At 46.4% G+C, this 8,831-nt stretch overlaps 1 pseudogene; it reads right to left on the reverse strand.

Moving 5' to 3' along the window:
* Window positions 1-1,183: 1,183 nt before the first annotated feature.
* LOC148121621 (PDZ domain-containing protein 4 pseudogene) lies at window positions 1,184-3,017 on the reverse strand (annotated as a pseudogene).
* Window positions 3,018-8,831: the final 5,814 nt, after the last annotated feature.

The raw sequence follows: 8,831 nt of genomic DNA on the forward strand, positions 1-8,831 counted from the left end.
TTTCTCCCAGTCCAATGATTTTGAGAATCTTTTCCACTTTTATACTACTATGATAAGTGTATCTGGGTTTTTTTATTCAACGTAATAAACAGGCAGCTTGCTTTATTCTTGGAATGTAGGTGGGGAACAGGGATTTCCTGTAGCCTCCCTGTGTGAGCTTCTCCAAGACTGAGAAACCATACAAGTGGCACATTTTGAAAGTTGCATCACTGAAAGAGAGTCTAGGCATCTCTCACCAAGCCCATCTTCCTTTCTCACTGGGTCCAGGCCTCCCAACTCCTACCAGATCTCTAGGTGAGGTCTACCCTGCTGCCCATTGGGTTTGGCTTCACAAAACCCTGAACATCTAAGCTCCTTGCTCATGTCACTAAAAGTGTCTCTGCTCCAGGTGGCATAAGCCATGTGTCAACAAATTCTTTTTGGATGGATACTGTGCCCACAATTCCTGTGATTTCAATCTCACTCACTGGGAAAGAGGTGGGCCCATGGGTGCTCCCTGAAAGCCAACTCAGATCCTCCCTGCTATTCCTCAGAGTAGAGACCACCAGGACAGTTGTTTCCTATTATTCCCTATCCTCTTCCTTTCCCTCCCAACCAACCCTCCCTTTTTTCCTCCCCCCAACCTCCTTTCCAGCCAGCATTCAGTGGGCTCCACTTTTATCAGGTAGCCTGAAGGATCTGCCAACCCCCAGAGCAGGTCCACAAAAAAGAAAACAACTATTGGCCAGCACCGAAAATAAGAAAACCTCAAAATTCAGGGTTGCCTTTGTCTACAAGTAACTGCGGCTTCCAGGGGTGGGGAGAAGCCCTGCTCAGCCAGAAGCTGGACATTCTCTTGTGCTTAAGATACTCCACCTCATTTCTCTATGCATGAACTCACCTGTCTTCAAGAACATAACAAGAGCACTGCGTATGTACACAAACATGCAGGCACACACAGGTAGTCTTTATGGGTATGCCCTCTGTTGGCTGTTGACATAGCCTCTTGGGGAGAAGGAAATAGGTGGTGGAAGAGTAGTGTCTGTTCTAGGGCTCTTTCTATTTCCAAAGTCTTGTGCACACATACAAATACATGCATGTGCATGAGCACAGCGTGCAAGCACACACATAGACACACGGTAGATTCTAAGGGAGGATGAGGTTCAGGATCCCTAGGCCTGTACTAGGCTTTTGCTGGAGCAGCTCAGACATTGGTGACATAGAGAAGAAGCTTGTAGATACTTTTTCCATCAGCTGAGTGGGCACTGTCAGCCAGCATCTCTTGGAGGGTGATACTGTCGTCCAGGATCTTCTTGTTTTGCTTCTTCATGGTCTTATTATATTATATGCTCAGAGCAATAATGTTGAACTCAGGCTTGCTGTTGCCATTGTGATGCCCCCTCAGACACTTCAGGCTGCTCTGCATCATGAACTCACGCCTCTTCCATTGTTCCAGTTCTGAGATCAGGTGCTGCTTCCTCTCTTCCTTGGTCCAATAGTGGCCCATCTTCATCTCACTCACTGCATCATCATCAGTGCTCACTCTGCTGCTCTCTTCCCAGATGGTCAGGGCCCTAGCCTTCAGCAGCCAATCTTGCACAGGCCGCTTGGCCACATAACAGGCTCCCCCACTTCACACCTTCACTTTCCATTCCATATGGGGTACTTCAACAGCTGCTACCACCACCCCACCCATCTGAGGACCACTAGCAAAGCTCAAGGAGCCATGGCTCAGATCCTCCAGGGTATGTGGCGGGGTCAACTGCACACAGCTCTGGAAAGGTAAGGACTGCTTTCGGGGCCTACACGCTCCAGAGTAACACCTTTTGTGGTGCTGAGTCAGACATGCTCCTCTGTGTACTGTCTCCGGCCCACCTCCGGATCCGAGGGAGTGATCAGAACTTGGCAGGGCTTCCAGGTGAAGGAGTCCTTTGGGGTGGGTGGTGACAGGAGGACCAGAAAGGGTCAGGATCAAATTGGAATTGCCAGCAGCAGATCTCTTCAGGGGGATCTCGGGCAAAGGCTTCATAAGCAGCCAAGTGCTCCGGCAGCTCTCCCCAGTGTTGTGCTATCCTCGTCTGATCTCTCTGGCAGTTCAAAGATATCAGCTCATGCTTTTTGGGCTCACTGGCTGCCAGGACATAGAGACTCACTTCCTCTAGCAGCCAAGCCTTCATACAGCATTCCCACAACTGCTGCATCTTCTGGGCCCGCAAAACGTTATGGCATTTGAACTCTAGGTGCCGAAGCTTCTCCTCCAGCATGGACATCTCATGGCCTAGTTGCCACTGGAGGCCGGGGAGAAGAAGAAGCCTAGCTGGTTACCATTCTCCAGGTGGCACTTGATCTCCAGCAGCTCCCGTTAGTGTTCATATTCCTCATCAGTGAGTCCAGGCAGGTCAGCCCCTCCCAGTCCTGACCCCTCAACCAGCAGAGAATCCATGATGAAGTGGATGTCCCTGCTCTGCAGGGCTTCCCCTTGCAAGCCAAACTTGAGCTGGCATCCTGGGGTGCTGGTGGTGCTGGGGGGCTCATTCCCCAGCAGGTCCTGTTCTGAGCTTTCTTCATTCCAGATACTCTCATCAGAACGGCCAACCCCGCTGTCCAGCTCCTGGCTCTTGCTCAAGCCTGGGCCCCCATCAGGACCACCCTTGTCATCATTTCCAGTCTGCTGGGAAGGGGGTGACTTCAGCTTCCTGACACAAAGGTCCCCTTCATTCTCAGACCCAATGTCATCTAGAAGTCATCTCTGTCACTGTCTTTCCACGATTTTGCTAGCTGGCTCTCAGGCTGGGCCACAAGCAGGGAGATGTTGATGTTTTCTTCCTGGCTCAGGATGGCCACTGCCTCCTCTTGGTTCTGGACATCCATTCCATTAATCTCTCCAACGGAGATGCCCAGGTCCTCCTCATCATCTGTGCGGTAGCCACCATCAGGCCCAGCTTGTCTTGGTGACTGTTTTTACACCGCTCCACCTCCTGAAGCATCACTTTATACTGCTCCTCCGGTTCCTGGACCACACACATATTAAATCCCATGGTGCTGGTCAGAAGGGAAAAAAGAGGTCAGAAAGAGCAAAGCATCTTTCACTGACAGACGCTTGGGACCACGGGTCCTGGGCCAGAGCTCTGGGACATACCCTACCCTACCACAGGGTGCCAAGCCACCTAGCAGGTTAGGGGAGCATGCTGCCAAGAGGAAGGCAGCTCCACAGCCCTCGCCTGAGCTCTTAGCTGACGAAAGTAAACACAGGCATGCTCCCTTGCACCCAGCCAGGGAAAAATGGCATGTATCTGGTTTTATACTAAGGTCTTTGATAAATCTGGGCTTGAGTTTTGTGCAGGATGATCAGTATGCATCTATTTATTTTCTTCTATATGTAGATATCTGGTAAGGCCAGCACCATTTGTTGAAGATACCATATTTTTTTATTTTATTTTATTTTTTTGTTATTATTAATTTATAAAAATTTCCACTTTCTCCCCTCCTCCCAATACCCTCCCACTCCCCCCACTCCCTCTCCTCCTCCCTTTCCAGTCCTAAGAGCAGTCAGGGTTTACTGCCCTGTGGGAAATTCAAGTTCCTCCCCCTTCCCTCCAGGTCTAGGAAGGTGAGCATCCAAACAGACTAGGATCCCAAAAGGCCAGTACATGCAGATGAAACAAGTCCCAGTGCCATTATCAATGGCTTCTCAGTCAGCCCCCATGTCAACTACATTCAGAGAATCCGGTTTGATCAAATGCTCTTTCAGTTCCAGTCCAGCCAGCCTTGGTGAGCTCTCATTAGATCAGTCCCCTTGTATCAGTGGGTGAATGCCCCCCTCGCAGTCCTGACTTACTTCTTCATGTTCTCCCTCTTTCTGCTCCTCATTTGCACCTTGGGGGCTCAGTCCAGTGCTCCAGTGTGGGTCTCTGTCTCTATCTCCATCCTTCGTCAGATGAAGGTTCCCTCTGATCCTGACTTCCTTGCTCACGTTCTCTCTCCTTCTGCTTTTCATTTGGACCTAGGGAGTTAAGTCCAGTGTTCTAATGTGGGTCTCTGTCTCTATCTCCATCCATCATCGGATGAAGGTTTCCTCTGATTCTTACTTCATTACTCACGGGTTCTCTCTCCTTCTGCTTCTCATTTGGACCTAGGGAGTTAAGTCCTGTGTTCCAATGTGGGTCTCTGTCTCTATCCCCATTCATCGCCAGATGAAGGTTCTATGGTGATATGCAAAAATATTCATCAGTATGGTTATGGGCCAAGGCCAGTTTAGGCACCCACTCCTCTGCTTCCCAGGAAACTATCTGGGGAACTCTCCTTGAACATGGGAACCCCTCTAGAATCAAGTCTCTTGCAAACCCTAAAATGGCTCCCTTAGTTGAGATATATTCTTCCCTGCTCCCATATCCATCTTTCCTCCCTTCCTCCCATCCCATTCCCCCAAGCTATCCCCCATTCTCCCTTTCTCCCTTCCCTCTAACCATCTCCCCTTACTTCCAGCCCCTACCCCCCCCCCCATGCACCCAAGTTTGCCTGGCAATCTCGTCTACTTCCAATATCCAGGAGGATAACTATATGATTTTCTTCAGGTTCACCTTCTTATTTAACTTCTCTAAGATCACGAATTATAGGCTCAAAGACCTTTAACTATGGCTAGAGTCTACTTATGAGTGAGTACATAACATATTCTTCTTTTCGGGTCTGGGTTACCTCACTCAATAAAGCGTTTTCTATTTCCATCCATTTGCATGCAAAATTCAAGATGTCATTGTTTTTTACCGCTGAGTAAAACTCTAATGTGTATATGTTGCTGCACTTTTGTCTTCTTTTTCAAACCTATGTATCAAAGCTGTGTGAATTTATATCTAGGACTTCAATTCCATTTCATTCTATGACTTGTCTCTTTTTATACCAGTATCATGTTTTTAATACTATAAGATTTTAGGAAACATGATCTCAGGAATGTTGAAACTTCTAAAAATTCTTTTATTGTTCACAATTATTTAAGATATTCTGTTTTTGTCTTTCTTTAATAATATGTAGCTGAATATTCTCCATTAAAGAGTTGTGAAAAATTCAGCTGGAATGGAGCATTCTGATGGTGAAGCTTAGCTCTGTTGTTCCTGTACAAGTTCCTAAATTTTTGCCTTCCTGGTCTCTTTCACTTAGGGTCCTTTTTCTGATTATTTTCTTAATTTACATTTATAGGTCTTTAATTTTCTTCCCCTCTTTGTTTTTGCTTTCCTGGTTTCTTTTTAAGTTATTCATTTTGTCATATACAGAGCATCCTGAATTTAGCATCCTCTCTCCCTATACTCTCCCTGCCCCCCAATAAACATGCCTCCTTTCTCCTCTAGAACATTTGCTTCTCCTTTTCCATTCTTAAAAGAACAGGCCATCCAGAGATAAGAACCAAACACAGCTTAACACATAAAAATAAATCTAGTCACAGACACTCATGTAAAGGCTGGATGCCACAGCACATTAGGGCGAAAGGTATCAAGTTCAGGCGAAAGGGTTCGAGGCATCCATCTCCCACTGTTAGGAATCTCACAAGTACTCCAAGCTAAATAACTGTAGCCTATAAGCATAAAATCTGAAACACATTCATGTAGGCTCGGTTTTTCCCACTTTAGTCTCTGTGAGCACCTATGAACACTTCATACTTGGTACTGGTGTATCGTATTTTTCTGGAGTCCTCGACCTTCTGCCTCCTACAATCATTTTTCCGCTTCTTCTGTAGGGTTTCCAGTGCTCCATTTAATGTTTGGATCAGCTTCATTTTGTTGCCAGAAAAAGCTCCTCTGGTATTAATGGAGCTAGGCACAGAAGTATGAGTATAGCAGAATAATTAGGAATAATTTTATTGATTTCTGGTTCTGTTTTAATAAATTGTTTTATTCCCTAGGAGTCTGTGAAATTCTGCTTCAGGAGTATGTCAAAAATGTATAGCTGGGTCTTGAGGTAGACTGTTTTTGTATTTTTGTTTTGTATTTTGTATCCAAAGTGGCTGGACAAGTTTGCACTCTGACCAGAAGGGAAATAGTGAAATCATTAAGCTTGCAGGCAAATAAATGAAACTAGAAATACTGCTGCAATGATCCTGTGAGCCACAGCATTTTCTGCATCTATCTACAAGGACATTGGCACAAGCATCTTCTCAAGGACAAAGCTCTAGATCATTCTCCTGCTGGCAACAGGAGCACAGAGCTGAGGTGGCAGGAGCTTGGAGCTAGTGCAGTGACCATCCCTGCAGGAGAAAAGGAACAAATGTTTGTGGCTGAGCTGAGACTGTGATTGATGTTCATTGGCCTTGAGTTTGCACACACACTTCAGAGATAGTTGTCCCTAGCAGCTCCAGTGCCCTAGATGCTTGAATGCTATAATATCTAACTCAGATGTGGGAAAAGGGCATGAACTTCACTTCCTTGGTGGGAGGCTTGAGTCTGTTATTTCTGCATCTCAGCCCCCCACATGGTGTCACCTCATTTTTACTGGACATTATATATTCATTCATTTTTGAAAAAAAATATTTTATGTATATGTGTGTATGTTGGTGTGTATGTATGTACAGGTGTCCCCAGAAACCTGAAGGGGCCTTAAAGCGCTGGAGCCGGAGTTGCAGGTGGTTATGAGCTGCCTTATGTGAGTGCTGGGACCTGAACTGAAGTCTTCTGCAAGTGTAGCAAGAACCCTTAGATTATGAGTCATCTTCCAGTTCAAAGTTAAATTTTGTTGTTGTTTTGAAACAGTCTCACAATTTATCTCTTGCTTTCCTGGAACTCACTGTTTGGGTTAAAGCTTTACCTCAACCCCTGACATCCATATATCCAAAGAGTCTGGAATGTGTGGGTAGAAACTTCTACCCCAAACCCCATCCCCTGGAAGTTGCCTCAGTCCAGACTACATCTCCAAGAAAGCCTGCCAAACAATGACCTCCCCCCTAGATGCTCAAGACCACTCCCACAGGGTATTTAAATTGCAACGCAGAGAAAGAACATGTGGCTTCCTCTCTGTGGGCTGGAATGCCACCTGGAAGTGCTGGTATCCATTAAACCTGGGCTTTTTCTAATTCAATTTGATTTGGTCTGATTTGCATAAGTGAAGAGCTTTATCGGGCCAATTTTTCACTCACTGGGTAGCCCATGTTGGCCTTGAACTCAGAAAAATCTGCCTGCCTCTGCCTCCCAAGTAAGTGGTGGGGTTAAAGGCATGTGCCACCATGCTCAGCCCAAATTTATTTGGATACTTTGCTTAATATTTTCACTTTGTCTTAAATCAACCCTTTGAACACTGAATGACTCAAAGAAAAGCCTTAGGCTCACATAGGGACTGTAAAGATATCTACACTAGGGCCCAAAAAGAGCCCTCAGTGGTAGGAACACTTGCTGCTCTTACAGAGTTCCATGCCCAACACCCACATGGTGGCTCATAATCATCTCCAATGCTAGTTGTGGGGAAACCAATGCTTCTGCAGGTACTTGACCCACACATGGTTTATGTTATGCCCAGATCACAGAGTCCCCCAAAACTGACTAGGAGACTGAGTTCTGTGTCTCGAAGCAAAGAACCTTTATTCAAGCCTAAGCTTGGACTCTCGTCTGTCTGAAGCAGCATTTGGGAGCTGAGAGTGCCAAGCCCAGTCAGGGTAGGGATTTTATCATAGTAGAGGTTGAGGTGCCGGGTTTTCCAGGATTCAGGATTCTGATTGGCTGACATTTATCTAGGGGATCTTGGTAAAAGGAGAATAAGTGAGTCCTGGGCTTGAGCACATCTGGTGGTCTTTTCTCATCTAATGGTTGGACTGTCAGGTACTTTCCTTTAGTTGTTGACCCTCCCTGGGTGGTGCTAGCTTATGGCTTTTACTTATTCCTGTGTTGGCTGTCATGGCCGTTGTGTGGCCTGCACCTCATGTGGGGCCACATTGGGCCCCACATTTTTTACATATCCATGCAGGTAAAACACTCATACACATAAAATCAATCAATCAAGGTCATGTGTGTGTACTCTCGCTAATCTTAATAAACTCCTTGACTTTGTTTCATTCTGACTTTTCTTTTTCCTTTTTTTTTTCAAGACAGGGTTTCCTGTGTCCTAGTGCCAGCTGTTCTGGAACTTGCTTTGTAGATAGGGCTGGCCTCATACTCAGAAATATCCATCTGCCTCTGCCTCTCAAGTGCTAGAATTAAAGGCCTGTCCTACTGTGGATCTCCTATTTTGACTTTTCTTAAACTCCCTTTAAGAGTACACATCAATAAACCAGTTTACTAGAGTGCAGGTCACTATTTGGGGCTTCTCAAACTGCTGTAATTTTCTGGCCAGGCTCCCCCAACTGGTGCCCCTTGTGTCCTGTTTGATTTAATTCCTCTGTAATTTCCTTTCACAACATCAAGTAACCCAGACTGCTAAAGAACCTGAGCATTAAGTATAGGAATGAATTGGGCGTTAAGGGTCTTCAGCACAGCATCCTAATATGGTCCTACAGCTTGCATTCTGGGACTGGGCTGGAAGTGCAACACGACAGGAGAGAGTTCCTGTTTCAATAGCCTGCTGGCAGAGAGGAAGGCCCTGTGTCAGCTCAGCAAGATTCCTGGCCAACAAGGGGCACTGATTCTCTAGCAGAAGATTCATCACTGGGGTGAGTTTGCTCTGAACCGTGGCAGAAGCCCGGCAAGGAGGAGCTCAGGCATTCCCCATCCCTCTTGACTCCCTGGTCACTCTGCAGGGGCTAAGCCCTCTCACCTCCTAGCCCATACCACTTTTCACCCAGAAACTCCTTCCTTTATTCCTTCCTTTCTCCTCGGGGCCATAAAATCACTCAGCTCAACTGGTTTGCAGGCTGGGACTGGGCTGGAAGTGCAACCAAG

The sequence above is a fragment of the Myodes glareolus genome, chromosome 6, assembly GCF_982192425.1.
Source record: "Myodes glareolus chromosome 6, mMyoGla1.1, whole genome shotgun sequence".
In the NCBI taxonomy this organism is placed as follows: domain Eukaryota; kingdom Metazoa; phylum Chordata; class Mammalia; order Rodentia; family Cricetidae; genus Myodes; species Myodes glareolus.